Source organism: Pygocentrus nattereri, chromosome 24, assembly GCF_015220715.1.
Source record: "Pygocentrus nattereri isolate fPygNat1 chromosome 24, fPygNat1.pri, whole genome shotgun sequence".
NCBI lineage: Eukaryota > Metazoa > Chordata > Actinopteri > Characiformes > Serrasalmidae > Pygocentrus > Pygocentrus nattereri.
The window spans coordinates 19,057,318-19,073,262 of record NC_051234.1 but is presented as its reverse complement, the minus strand read 5'-3'; positions in this window follow the sequence as shown (position 1 = coordinate 19,073,262).

Here is a 15,945-nt window from a genome sequence, read left to right as displayed (position 1 = left end):
AAAGTCTAAATAATTATGTGAGAAGAAATACTGTCTCTCGTAAATAATGGCTTTGCACTATCCTCGTAATCTAGGACAAAAATGAAACTTTAATTTAACTCAAATAGCATTCTCAGGCTCAGCTGCCTGCTTCTTTATATAACAGTGACAGTTGTAAACTCCCTCATAAATATTTAAGCAAGCTGATGTTGCCTGGTTTGGACACCAGTGCTGGAATTCCACAGGGACACAAGCATGTAGCTTAAAAACACAGGAAAAAAATAAACAAAAAATAGCATTTGCATTGTCAAATACTGTGAAGCAGGCTGTAGATTTAGTTTATTAATATTTGTTATGAAAAATCTGGGTGGTATGTAAACAGCAACATCAGGAATCTTCAAGGATGGTAAAAGAGCTGAGAAACTGTACTTAAGCGAAAGTATGGGGACTGTGTTGTTCAATTAAAAATCATACTCAGTTAAAAGTGGAAGTATGGAGCCTGTAAATAGCTTCTCCATTTAAACATATGAGTATATAAAAGACAGATTCATTTTACATTAATGCAAATTTGGTTGGATGTTTTAATAAAGATAGAATGTGTTAAATCACATTTAGTAAAAAATAACAAACTTTTTTTTAGGAAAAAAGTCTTTGGATTTGCATGACTCTAATTATTCTGTTATTAATTATTAGTAGTTGTAAAGTGCAAATATTCCAGAATAATACTTAAATATAGCAACAGAATACAATTACTTCAGTATTTCCCACTGCTGGGAATCCTAAAATGTTATTATAATATTTCATAACCATCCATCCATCCATCCATCATCTTCCGCTTCTCCGGGGTTCGGGTCGCGGGGGCAGCATCCTGAGCAATGAAGCCCAGACCTCCCTTTCCCCAGCCACTTCCACTAGCTCCCTGGGAGGGATTCCGAGGCGCTCCCAGGCCAGCTGGGCGATATAGTCACGCCAGCGTGTCCTGGGTCTTCCCCGGGGTCTCCTCCCCGGTGGACTTGCCTGTGACACCTCCCAAGGGAGGCGTCCAGGAGGCATCCTAACAAGATGCCCGAACCACCTCAACTGGCTCCTCTCGACGTGAAGAAGCAGCGGCTCTACTCCGAGTCCCTCTCGGATGACCGAACTTCTCACCCTATCTCTAAGGGAGAGTCCAGCCACCCTGCGGAGGAAACTCATTTCAGCCGCTTGTATTCGCGATCTCGTTCTTTCGGTCATTACCCAAAGCTCATGACCATAGGTGAGGGTGGGAACATAGATCGACCAGTAAATCGAGAGCCTTGCCTTATGGCTCAGCTCTTTCTTTACCACAACAGACCGGTAAAGAGCCCGCATCACTGCTGACCCAGCACCAATCCGCCTGTCAATCTCCCGCTCCCTTGTACCATCACTCGTGAACAAGACCCCGAGATACTTAAACTCCTCCACTTGAGGCAAGAGCTCATCCCCGACCCAGAGAGGGCTCTCCACCCTTTCCCGCGTGAGAACCATGGCCTCGGATTTGGAGGTACTGATCCTCATCCCGGCCGCTTCACACTCGGCTGCAAACCGATCCAGTGAAAGCTGAAGTTCACGGCCTGATGTCCCCAATAGGACCACATCATCTGCGAACAGCAGCGATGTGACCCTGAGGTCACCAAACCGGACACCCTCCATCCCCTGACTGCACCTAGAAATTCTATCCATAAAAATTATGAATAGAATCGGTGACAAAGGGCAGCCCTGACGGAGTCCAACTCTCACTGGGAAAAAGTCTGACTTACTGCCGGCCATGCGAACCAAGCTCCTGCTTTGTTTGTACAGGGCCTGAATGGCTCGTAGCAAAGAGCCATGTACCCCGTACTCCCGAAGCACCTCCCACAGAATACCCCGGGGAACACAGTCGAATGCCTTCTCCAAATCCACAAAGCACATGTGGACTGGTTGGGCAAACTCCCATGAACCCTCGAGAATCCTGGAGAGGGTAAAGAGTTGGTCCAGTGTTCCACGACCAGGGCGGAACCCGCACTGCTCCTCCTGGATCCGAGGTTCGACTATAAGCCGGACTCTCTTCTCCAGTACCCTTGCATAGACCTTACCAGGGAGGCTGAGGAGTGTGATTCCCCTGTAGTTGGAACACACCCTCCGGTCCCCCTTTTTAAAAAGAGGCACCACCACCCCAGTCTGCCAATCAAGTGGCACCACCCCCGATGTCCACGCAATGTTGAAAAGGCGTGTCAGCCAAGACAGCCCCACAACATCCAGAGTCTTGAGGAACTCGGGACGGATCTCATCCACCCCTGCAGCCCTGCCGCCAAGGAGCTTTTTAACTACCTTAGCGACTTCGGCCTCAGTAATGGACAAGCCTATTCCCGTGTCCCCAGACTCTGCCTCCTCACTGGAGAACGTGTCGGTGGGATTGAGAAGGTCCTCAAAGTATTCCTTCCACCGCCCAATGACGTCTTCAGTCGAAGTCAGCAGCACACCATCTCCACTATATACAGTGCTAGTGGCACACTGCTTTCCCCTTCTGAGTCGCCTGACGGTTTGCCAGAATCTTTTCGGAGCCGACTTAAAGTCACTTTCCAAGGCCTCACCGAACTCTTCCCACACCCGGGTTTTTGCCTTGGCAACGACTGAAGCCGCAGATCGCTTGGCCTGTCGATACCTGCCAGCTGCCTCTGGTGTCCTACAGGCCAACCATGTCCGGTAGGATTCCTTCTTCAGCTTGACGGCATCTCTCACCTGGGGTGTCCACCACCGGGTTCGAGGATTACCGCCCCGACAGGCACCAACTACCTTGCGACCACAGCTACAGTCAGCCGCTTCAACAATGGAGGAGCGGAACATGGCCCATTCTGAGTCAATGTCCCCCACCTCCCCCGATATCTGGTCAAAGTTCTGACGGAGGTGTGAGTTGAAGATCAATCTGACAGGTTCTTCTGCCAGACGTTCCCAGCAAACCCTCACTATACGTTTGGGTTTGCCTGGTCTGACTGGCATCTTCCCCCACCACCTGATCCAACTCACCACCAGGTGGTGATCAGTTGACAGCTCAGCTCCTCTCTTTACCCGAGTGTCCAGTACACATGGCCGCAAGTCCGCTGACACGACTACAAAGTCAATCATTGAACTGCGGCCTAGGGTGTCCTGGTGCCATGTGCACTTATGGACATCCTTGTGTTCAAACATGGTGTTCGTTATGGACAAACTGTGGTTTGCACAGAAGTCCAAAAACTGAACACCACTCGGGTTCAGATCAGAGAGGCCATTCCTCCCAATCACACCCCTCCAGGTCTTACTGTCATTGCCCACATGAGCGTTGAAGTCCCCCAGTAGGACAATCGAGTCTCCAGGAGGAGCACTTTCAAGCACCCCTTCCAAGGACTCTATGAAGGCTGGGTATTCTGAACTGCTGTTCGGTGCATAAGCACAGACAACAGTCAGGACCCGTTCCCCAACCCGAAGGCGTAGGGAAGCTACCCTCTCGTCCACCGGGGAAAACCCCAACATACAGGCGCCGAGTCGAGGGGCTATGAGAAAGCCCACACCTGCCCGCCGCCTCTCACCATGGGCAACTCCAGAAAAGAAAAAAGTCCAGCCCCTCTCAAGGAGATTGGACCCAGAGCCCAAGCTGTGTGTTGAGGTGAGCCCGACTATATCTAGTCGGTATCTCTCGACCTCGCGCACCAACTCGGGCTCCTTCCCCGCCAGTGAGGTAACGTTCCAAGTTCCAAAAGCCAGTTTCAGCAACCGAGGATCAGAACGCCAAGGCCCACGCCTTCGGACACTGCCCGATCCACAATGCACCGCACCCCTACTACTGCCCCTCCCATCGGTGGTGGGTCGATGGGAGGGGGGACTCATGTAGCTCCTTCGGGCTGGGCCCGGCCGGGCACCATGAGTGAATGCCCGGCCACCAGACGCTCGCTGGCGAGCCCCTCCCCCAGGCCTGGCTCCAGGGTGGGGCCCCGGTAACCCTGATCCGGGCAGGGTACACGAGTCCTGCTTTGTTGTCCTCATAGGGGTGGTTATGGATCACACTTTGTCTGGCCTGTCACCTAGGACCAGTTTGCCATGGGAGACCCTACCAGGAGCTTTTGCTCCAGACAACATAGCTCCTAGGGTCCTTCAAGCACACAAACCTCTCCACCACGATAAGGTGGTGATCCATGGAGAGGATATTTCATAACATTAGTTAATAATTCCATTATTTTTTACATTCCCTTAGATACTAATCAGGTCAGTGTGAGGTACAAACTCCAAAGTACTAGGTAATTATTTAGAGTAACATAATGGTAAGTTCCAAAGCAATTTAACTAAATCATGCTGAAATGCCCAACAGGTTCTAGATATCAACCCCATAAAATTCCAGGCTTATTACATAGTAAGTATTATTAAGTAGTAACTACAGGGACTTCAGTGCCAACTAGCCAAGCTTTTCTTAGATTACAGACATGTAATAAAAGTTTGGGACCACCTGTGGGCCCTGGCCATTTAGGGATTTATAACTACTATAAAATATGACAGTTGTGAGATTGAAAAACACTGTAAAACAAATTCAGGGTTATAACAAAGTTTGGGCTGCCTTCAACTTTTGAACTTCAAATAATAAGTTGATAGAGGATAAATAGAGTACACAGATTCTTGTTCAATTATCTTAATATTTAAAATTCAATTAACTCAGCATTTTAAAGCAGCCCAGATACTAACCTTTTAAGTTAAAAGAATAGTTTCTTTCAGTGCGAAGTGTGAGCTTAAGGGTTACTATCTAGAACCTGTTTTTCTGTGAAAATTATTCATACTGCCTAGGTACTTACCACCATTTAAGCCAAAATTATTACCTAGAAGTACACTCTTAAAAGATGATTCTTCAAGAGTTCTTCAGTAAAGACTGAAGTTTTACATAGAACCATAAATGCTCAAAGAACATTTTGCATGCTTAAATGATTCTTTGCATGGTGAAGATGGTTCGCTATATAGAAACTTAAAAAAAAATGGTTCCAAATTGCACCAAAAACGGTTTATCTATTGTTACAAACTGGACTTTATAACAATAACAGAAGCATTTTTGGGGGGGCTATAGAACACTTTTCAAAAAATTCTGTTCCATCTACAACACCTTCTCCATCAATATGAAAAACCATTTCACTATGCAAATTAAGCATGCAGACAGTTCTTTGAGTTCTAGGTTGGTTCTAGATTGAATCATTGGCTGTGTTTAAATGCAAAACTTTTTGCCAATCTGATTGAATAAAATGGTATTACAGATTAAGACTTGGGTGCTTATCTGCTCACTCTGCTCAACAATCTGATGAAAATCTTCATTTACATGCTCGCTACAAGTAATCCGTTGCAAAACGATGCGCATGCGTGGAGTACCGTTTAGAGTAAACGTTACCATGACAGTGAACATGACGTGAGGTCCAGTCTGCGTGAGGAGAGTTTCCAGTTGATGCACTTGAGTTTTTAATTACTTTAAACTGACGTCACACTCAAAAAAACGTCCTTCACATGTACTTATAAAGGAAGCGGAGAGAGGAAGACGTTGTGCTCTGAGACACAAAAGCTGGACGTCCGTCCCACCGCCGTCTTTTAACGGTATAAGCTATGGCATGATGCACATGCGCAGAATGTACTTACACGTTCCGATTGGACTGTAATCGGATTCAGGCGTTTACATGAATATTATTCTTCTATTTAACGGATTATTTAGAGGTTTACCCACCTCGTTCAATCGGATAGAAATTGTATTCCGAATGGACTCAATCAGACTAGACTATTCCGATTGAGCTATTAATCAGATTATTAATGGATTATCAGGTTGCATGTAAACGTGGCTATTGTCTTAACTAGAGAACTTTTGAAGATCCCTCCTTTTTTAGAATGTACCTTACACTTATCCACTTAATAGCTAAAACATGTTTGGAACATGTTCAAACCCATCATCATATTAGCTAAAATAATGATCTAGTACTTTGAAGTTTGTTCCTTACACGTACCTTCTTCCCACCAGAGAACTTAACAGACTGTAAAAGAAAACCCTTCCAGTTATCCGTCTAAATGAATGTTGACTTCCATCTGAAGTAAACATGCTCATTAACTACATGCACAGACCTTCATGAAATCATACATGACAGTAAAATCATAAATGCAACACCACCGGCCCAACTAGCCACCAGTAATATTTATCCACCGGAGAAAACAGACTGATCAGAGTCCACATTGGCTAATGCAATATAATGGACCATGTTGCATTTCCTGTCCAATTATTCTGCAGATTTTGTACAGGCATTAAACACAGCAGCTGTTTCTTTCAGCTGCTGACTCGGCTGGTTATCATAATTAGCTAAATATGCCTCAATTTGAATTTGCACGGCAGTAGAAGTAAACATGGCGTCACAGTGCTGGTTATTACTTGGAGAAGTTATTGTTTGTTAAGTAAAAAAATGACTCAAAATATGTGTAGAATTGAGAGACTTGCCTTTTTTACATCTGTGAACATTGCTTACAGCTACAAAACATCATCGAGAAATGCCGCCGACTGCAAATGGTAAATAAATCCAAATTCATTAGCAGCAGCAGTATTTAACAATAACAGTCCCAGCTCATGTTTGCCTTAATGTGTCCTTCTGACATTAAAGCTAATGACCGCTTTAATGCTTATTAAAAAAGCCCTGGGGAGGCAGTGGGATATTCCGTGGCGGTCTCTATTTTTTTTTCCTCCACTTTCCAGACAGGACACTGTGAGTTAGTTTACAAAGTTGTAGAGAATTCATTTATTGTCTAATTGCCCCCCTGAGGAGGCAGGTGTCTGGTTGAATCTCATCGAATTCTTGCATAATGAGTGAGAATGATGAGGCCTGTCCGGCTGCACTGAAAGGTCATGCTATAATCCTCCTTTACAGAAACAAATGAAATTAATGAAAGCACTCTGTCTCTTTCTGTGGTCTGGACACAGTTGGCTGTTGGCAAAATTCAGGCCTCAAGATGGCAGCTACTTCTGGTTTTTGTTTTTAGCTATGTTATGTACTTTTGCTCATATCATTTAACCCTTGTGTGGTGTTTTCAGGTCTTTGGGACCAATTTTCAATGTTTACCAAAAGAAAAATTTATGAGATTTAATATTACTTCAATCCCAAACCTGGCCTTTGCTCATTTTCTGTGAAGAACATATAAAATAACATAAAATCCAATGACTTCACACTGGTCATCCCCCAGACATTTATATTACACATGTGGTGCTCAATCTGTGGGGAGTAAAAGTGTGGAGATGCTGTGTCTCTTTACTCTGTTCTCCTCCTACATGGCCTGCTGTGTGTGTGTGTGTGTGTGTGTGTGTGTGTGTGTGTGTGTGCGCGTGTGTGTGTGTGTGTGTGTGTGTGTGTGTGTGTGTGTGTGTGTGTGTGGACAACATGGACAGGCTGCTGACTGCCTACAGCTGCTAAAGGAGGCCACTTGTGATATTTTAAACATTAGGCATTTTTACACATTGTTCTGGCTGTATTTTAAAAAAACAAACAATAATTTGGTGGGTCCACCAAATGAGTAACACAAACATCAACACCACACAAGGGTTAATGCATTAACATGGTAATGTTTCTTCAGCAGCATGCTAACAATATGTTGAAGCTACCTAGTCAGTGAAGAGCAGAATGTTTTTGGCCATGGTTTAATCTCCCTGTAGGCCAATGACATTCTATATAGTACCAAAATAGGTCTTTTGAACTTCTAAAAAAAACATTTTTAAAACACTGTGGGAATCATATGCCAAATTTTCTCCATTATAGAGTTCTGTGCACTTTACAGTTTGGTCCTCACACTTACCTCATGACTACACAGAAATGAAAAGACTGTGAAACACTACCAGTTAGCCATCTCAATGAATGTTGACTTGCATCTGAAGTAAACATACTTATCTACATACACAGACCTTTATGAAATCATATATGACAGCAAAATCATAAATGCAACACCACCAGCCCAACTAGCCATCCGTAATGTTTATCACCCACAGAAAACTGATTGATCACAGGCCACATTCTGTGTACAGCCATTACTTTTATTGAAGAACATTTGAAGAACCCTTTTTTAAAGGAATACATAGTTTATTTTGATGTTGGTGTCCAAACATTTGCACTGAAGGCAATGTAGCTGTAATGAAAGCCTTAACTTATTGTTCACCTAGGCTAGAAAAAGAACTGCATAGTCCAGCAAAACCAGCATATGTTGTGTTTTGGATACTGGCATGCTGGTCAACAAGCACAACCATGTTGGGTGGCCAGTTAAACCAGCACCAGACTAGCACTAGACCAGCTTAGGCCAGCATGGAATGAACACTGGTTTTGCTGTTTTTTTCAGCACATTAGCTATGGCTACCATGCAGCTAATGCAGATGAAATATAAGCTTGATAGCTACTGTTAGCTGTATCAGCCTTAGGCAACATGCTGCTAATGTAGACAACATGCCTGTAGCTACTAATACTTGGCTAATGTCAAAGTTTGTTTCTTAAGTTTTGCACTGCATGTAGCTAATGTACTTAACATGGTGGCTAACATGCAGCGAATGTAGCTAACATGGAAGCTTACGGCAGCTAATGTTGCTAACAACATCCCTAAATCATCACATCGCTTTCCTCAAACTGTGTGTTGCTAAGTAATCTCAACTTCAAAACAGCAGCTACTATTTTTTTTTATTTTAGCTGCGTGATGAATTCATATATTATATTTTAGTTGTGTGATGCCCACATTGTTTATATGTACCATTTTCAGTAATATAAAAGGCAATTTGATTCATTTACATGGTTCCATGTTCTTTTGCATGGCTTCATTCACACACACACACACACACTCACACACACACACACACACACACACACACACACCTAGGTGTAATAATTTTAGTCTTGAACTATGAGAGGCGATATAAGCCTTAGAAGTTGTAGGTCATTAAAATAAGTGGAAAAATTGAGTGGACAATGAAGATTCCTAACATTTGTGTTGGCAAATAAAAGAGGAGATGTTTTATTATATATTACTTTACATTTCTGCCTCTCATGTTTTCGACATTGTTCTCAGAACTGTTGATACAGAATGTAAGAACCTACAGGTAATTCTGTATGTGAGTCACTCTGTACAGTTCTGTGCAAAAGTCAAAAAACTTGCACTAGATACAAGTTATTCTTTTATCAGGAGATATTTCTGAGGAGATTATATAACACATACCACTCCAGTCCAGACCACAACATCACTGAATGTGTTTGGGATTACTCGGATGGTGAGAAACAGAAAATGTAAAACTAACTTCCAAGGCTGAACTTTGAAGGTGTGGAAAAATATCACTGCAGATTTAAAAGGAAGCAGGTTGTGTGAAAAGAATGGAAGTTGTGACAAAGATAAAGAGAAAACGCATTAAATACTGAAAATGTGATACTATTGTATTGTGAAATGTGATAATTAGTTGTTGAGGTCTATCTATGTAATGTTCTGTTAACTAATCCGGCACTTAGTGGCCATTTTGACTGATAAGTTGACTGTGTTCTTATTAAACATGTAATTATATAGCTGCATTTGAACAGTAAGGCAAAATAAAAAAATTGTAATAAGTTGCAATTAATGGTTGTATTGAATTGTATAGTGATTGCTTGTATGAAGGCCAATCCTAGATCATAGTTAATGGCTTAATTGACATGACTGAAGTCAAACGGTTGAAAAACTGTCACCCACCACTGATACACAAAACCCCAGCAGCATATAAGAAATACAAAATGCTCTCCAAACCATCTCGCTCTATGAGTCCTATCAGTTCCTTCACAGCTGAAGACATCACAGTGGCATCCAAATGAAAATGAATGTTTATGTGTATGACAGCCAAGTGGCTAAATTGCATTATTTCAATGAAAAGGGAATTCTAATTTGATTATTTATACTTATGCTTGCTATGTGAGACTTTCTGAAATCCAATAAGAGGAATAAAAAAGTTCTCAAAGCGTCTATGAGTGCTTTTAGAGATTATTAGTTTAGCTGTCATAATGTACAAAATAATCACAATAAACATTTTCTGCAGATGCTGTATCGTTGAAATGAAATCAGCTTTGTGGAATTTTACATTTTTAATGGCTAAGTTTGATCCATAGACAGTGGGTGTTGTCATATTCTGCCATTTTCCATAGTGATTGGATGTATTTTATTAAAGATTAAAGGACACATCCTACTTTTTTGGCTCTGAAGTCCACTTATAGCTTTTGGCATTTGTGGTTTATTTACCAAAAATGATCATAGTTCATTTTTAAGTGACCGTTTTGAACCTCCTTTAATTCTTTAGAATCCCTTTGCTACTGTTCCTTTAAAACATATGTAAATCTGTTCTGATTGGCTTGTTCTTCTAACCTGCATTCAAAAGACAGCCCAGGCTGAAACTCCTTTTAAATTCAGTGTAATTGGGAGGGGTTTAACTGCTGTAGATTGACTAAGCAGATATATGCAAATTTGTTTTTGTGACATCACAAAAAACTGTAAATTCAAAACAAGTTGTTTTTCCCATTTATGTGGACTATTTGGATTGGGGAGAGAATGATACACTCTAATGTTCACATAGACTCATTTAACAAAAGCTAAGGTTTTCCATGGTATGGGCCCTTTTATATGTATAAATCAGTGGCACTGACTACTGCTGTCCATTCTGGCTTGCGTTAAGAAACGATGCCAAAAATATTTTGAGCCATCTCACAGCAGCGTCAGAGCTGCATACTGCTGATGCATGGAATAATGACATGCTGACGCGTGCAGCTGCTAACATCCAGGGCTAAAGTTTACCTCTTCAGCGTTCTACAGCTGTGTTTCCTCCAGACTGTGCTGAAAAACACTGAAGTCTGTGCTTTGGTACTGTTAACATTAACAAGAACCAAAAAGAAAGTGAAAATGCAAGCTGGGAACGGAGACGGATGCTGTTTCAGGAAACATCCTGAGGGGGGTGTAGGACCTACAGCATGTTTGGCATCACAGACTCATTACCAGCAGCATAGAAGGCTGCTAATTTTAGATAATGAGCCTCCGTTCAGGAACTGTTAAAGGCAGATGTGAGGAAAATGTGCACTATATCACAGCAAAGCAACGCTCCTAGCAAGTGAAATCAGCCTAAATCTAGCCAGTATAGCCAATATTTCTCATTAAGAGATTGGTGTAAGAATATTACAACATTATACAAAATGTTCTAGGTATTTTTGCTCGTTTAAGGTCATTTTAATTAGTGAAATGATCTTATGCTATTGGCAAATAATTTTGCTTGTTTTAGCCATTATGCTTGAAACAAGTCCAAATTTCTGCCAATGGAATAACTAGAGAGAATAGAACAGACTCAGTAGAGATCCTTCAGGGCCTTCTAGGCCTTCACAGAATGTACATGTCTGCAATGTACACAGAAAATACATGTCTGCAATTTTTACATTTCTATTTCATTGAATACTCATACTTGTATTTAAACTGCAAGTATTGTAGTAATGCTCTTTATTGACTTTTTTTTTGGTTTGTTTGTTTAAACAAAAATGTTAAAAACTTCAAATACCAAAGATCTATGATTTGACTATCCAGTCAATGATTGTTTTCTCTGTGGTATCTAGGTAGATACATTGCAAGCAAGACCTCTCATTGGTTAGGACTGGAGAGAAGGCCTAACACATTAGATTAACAACCGATCATGCTTGATTTACAATGAGTGGGGCAAATTTGTGGAAAAATGTCACTCTAGGTCTGGAAGTTCAAGATATATCATTTACTTTGAAGGTCAACTATATGTTAATCTGTTATAAGCTTCAAATGTCCATGTTTAATAAAGAATAGTCAAGAAAAGTTAAGGTGAATCCCAAAACATTGTTTTGACATGTATGACTCAAAGTGATGATCTAGCACTAATAATTAAGGCTCACCGCATAGTAAATCCACATGTAATGTCTTTTAATAATAAGTCATAGTAAAGAACACTGAGTCAGACTATTTTATTAAGCTGCCTAACTGCTGTTGGAATAACGGGGTCATATATAGACAATGGGCCTCATTCATCAACTGTTCTTAAGAAGAAATTTCTTCATAAAACCCACTTACCCAGTTTTTCTGAAGAATCTGGCATTCACCAATGTTTTCTTATTTGGGTTTTTTTCTTAAGAATAAGAATAAGAATCTACACACACTCAAGAACACAAAGGTTTAAAAACATGTCATAAATCTGACAGAGACTTTTTCTTAAAACCTTTTTCAAGAACAAATTTAAGAAAAAAACCCAGAAAGATATTGGTAAATGAGACCTATTTTTTGGGCCGTTGGTGCTCTAAAGTGTCAGCCAGAGATGACAGGCTCAAACTCTTGGCTGGCATCACCCAGTAAGTCTTAATTTTTTATTTTTTATTTTTGTCTTCCAGTGCCCAGCTCTGACATACAGGTCAGGCAGCTGCCTGCTGTTTTCCAATTAGTGATGGGAAGTTCGATCCATTTGAAATGTTTGTTTCAGTGAAATGTCCCATTCAGCCAACTCTTTTTCAGCTCAGTGGCATTTAATGCAGACCTGCATGATGGAGTGAATCAAAACCAGTGTGTACAATATGGTAATAGTTTCCTACACTTTGTGCTATGATTCATATACAGTCATGTTAATGCTGTATATGAATATAATATAATCCATACTGAGCCTAAACACCTTCAGTGTTCAGAGTAAGTTATTGGTTTGCTTTTGAACAGATAAACACTGCATTGTCCTTGACATCAGCCATCGTGTTCATAATCATTCATAGCCTTTTTTGGAGGTGTATGTCTGGTTCCCATCACCATAACTGTGAATATTTCTGACTTGGTACACTGCAAAAAATTAGCTACAAACAAGAAATAAACTCTGAAAATGACTTAATACTAGTGAAATTATTCATCCATACAGCAAGATCATTTTGTTCAATAAAAAATCTTAAAATAAGTTGGTTCTAGTCTAGAAATAAGTAGGCTTTTGTTAAGTGTTCAAATGTGTGAAATGAGGAGAAAATGCTAGTTTTTAGATTAGATTTGCTACAGAACAGCAATGAGTGAAATACACTGAATATTAGCAAATAATTCTTAATTCACTTAACAATAAATATCCTTTCAACAAGAAATTACACACAAGAAAATTAATTTTATTTAAAGCAACATTATACAATTATTTTTTGCTCTTGGGGTCCCCGTACAGTTGTGGAGTGTATTTCACTTTTACACAATTGCAGACATACAAATCGCACATTGAGGACTGCTGTACATGTGCATTTGTTGATGAACTGAAAGATACAGAATCCAACTCCCCTTCATAGACAGTTTGTCTGTTTCTCTTGATTTTATATTTAGTTTATCTTATTCCCTATATGTGAATTTGTCTGTCTGATATTGTGCACTGTGAGCTCCTGTAACCGAAACCAAATTCCTTCCTCCTCAACACCTCACATATAGGTTTAAAAAGACATTTGCTCACCACTCCAGCCTTTTTCACTAAAACAAATGAAAAGAACAAAACTCTGGCAGCCAGTGCTATTTACATGTTACACTGCCCGGTTCCTCTGAAGTCTCCAACTTACCTGTAAACTCCAACTCCCATGATTCATCTTGTTTTGACATCACAGTCACAAGGCCAACAACAGCCAAACACAATCATTTGCACAGATCCTATTCCCCTGAGTTCTAATTGCTTTCACTATGCTTTCACTCATTATCTCTGTTTGCATATATACCTGTTCATATCAGATGTTCTTTGCAAAATTTGCATAGAGAGCATTTTTCCTGTTTATGCTTCCTTTTTGTCCCTTGTTTACTCTTATGGATTCTCATTTAGACATCAGAATTATATTGCTTGTTTCTTTGGCCTTTGACCCTGACTTATTTATAGGAACTCTGGTTCCCTATGTACCTGTTTATTGCTCTCACAGTTTTGACCTAGCCTGGCATATTAACTACCCCTTTGGTCAGCCCATTTCTTAATAAAACCCAATTATTTTACTTCCCTGAGCACTTGGTTTATCTGCCCTTGTAACATTATGAAAGACATAGGCTATAACTTTATCTATGTTGTGCTGAATTCCAACAGAATCCGACTCCCTTTTATGTAAATGCATGTCTAGGTTGTTTCTAGGTGTAAATATATAATGTTCCTAGGATTGTGTGAAATGAGCCAACTTGCTTCAAGTAGCAGCATAATCATCCTTCACTAGTATTATGTTCTTTCTCTGATGGTATACTGACAAAAAATAGGGAGTATGGAGTCTCTATCATTGGCACTCTAGGCCTGGAATGCTTGCTATAGTACTATGTACCTTTGGAGGTGTAAGCACGAGACCTCTCACACAACACCGGAAAAGAACTTCACGACAAAGAACCAAGTAGACTTACACGGTAGAGTAATATTACAGGATCATTTTGCTTGGTCAAGACTGACCAAACATTTTGGCCTCTTTTAGCTCTCGCCATTGAATAAAAGCCAGTCTGAGATTTAGCCTTGTCTAGTCTCTTTCTCGGTCACTCTCTCCTTTTCTCTTCTTCTGTTCCTCTGACAATGTATTATTCAGTGTCTTTGTAGCCTCTGCCATGATGTCCATGCTGAGAATGCCAAGCTAGCTTCTTCTTATAGCTAGCTGAGGACATAGCTTTAATTGTGTGACATGGCCATAAAGCGTTACATAGTTTTTGCGAGAGGTCTCATGCTCGCTCCTCCAAAGCTACATAGTGCTATAGCAAGCGTTCCAGGCCTAGAGTGCCAATGATTCCTTTTTCTTTCAGTATACCATCAAAATGATGTCGAAGGTGCTATTTGAGGTATTTATTACCACATTTAAATTCTTAATTAATGTTGCTTTAAGTGGAAAGGTCGCAATACTAGTAGAGGATGATTATGCTGCTACTTGCAGCAAGTTGTCTCATCTTAAAATAGGTCGGCCTAAACCCATACTTAACTTAGTCCTTAATCGCAGAGCATACAGCTTAAAATGAGGAAGTAATTTTATTGAAATCACAGTCAAGACTGCAAGTGAAATTTCCCTCAACATTTACTGAAACTGAACAGAGAGACGGAGAGTGAGAGAGAGGCAGAGAGAGATGATATTGGACAGCATTGAACAACAAAAAAAGTTATACTGTTTGAACATCAGAGAGAAAAATATTTCTGAATGAAATAAAACTTTACCCAATAACAGAGAATGAAAAAAACTGAGCAGAGGAAAGTGAGGAAAAACTGAATGTACTAGCTAGAAAAGTCAGGTACAGGAGCACAACAAAAAATGAGTGAAAGACAGCGCAAACAGAAAATAAAGTGGCATCATATCTCTCAGGAGCTGAGGTTTGAAGCAGTGAAAATCAAAGTGTCCTTTCATTTCCTGGTGAAGCATGTTGGGTCATTCCTATTGAATACAAATGTGTTTTTTAGATATGCCTTACGTGTGATTTATAAATCAAGCAAATGAACTTTAGTTTGTGTCACTGAATCTTGAACTTTTTTAGTGAAAAAGCATGATAAAAATTGCAAATGCTTGTTTTTTGTTCGGAGCATATATATATATATATATATATATATATATATATATATATATATATATATATAATAACATAATCCTTTATTAGTCCCACAGTGGGGAAATTCACATATATAGAATTCTTACATCAGTCTTGTAATATTAAATATTAATTATACTGACTTAAGCTCAACAAGCAGAAAGTGCATGACATTTTTCATACGCCAAGCCAGAATTGCTGTTAAGCAGCTGTACACTGTCTACTGTCTGAATCTATATGGCCTTTATCATCACTCCAGACTCTAAAATTCCAATGATACTCCTAAGAACACTAATGTTATTCCTCCGCTGACAAGGGTGATTTGTACATACTAAACAGACAAAACAAGCTTTTTCATATAACATGTAGGGTTTAACATCTGCTAAATATTATTCTGTTCCAAAACAACCCCCTTTTTTCAGT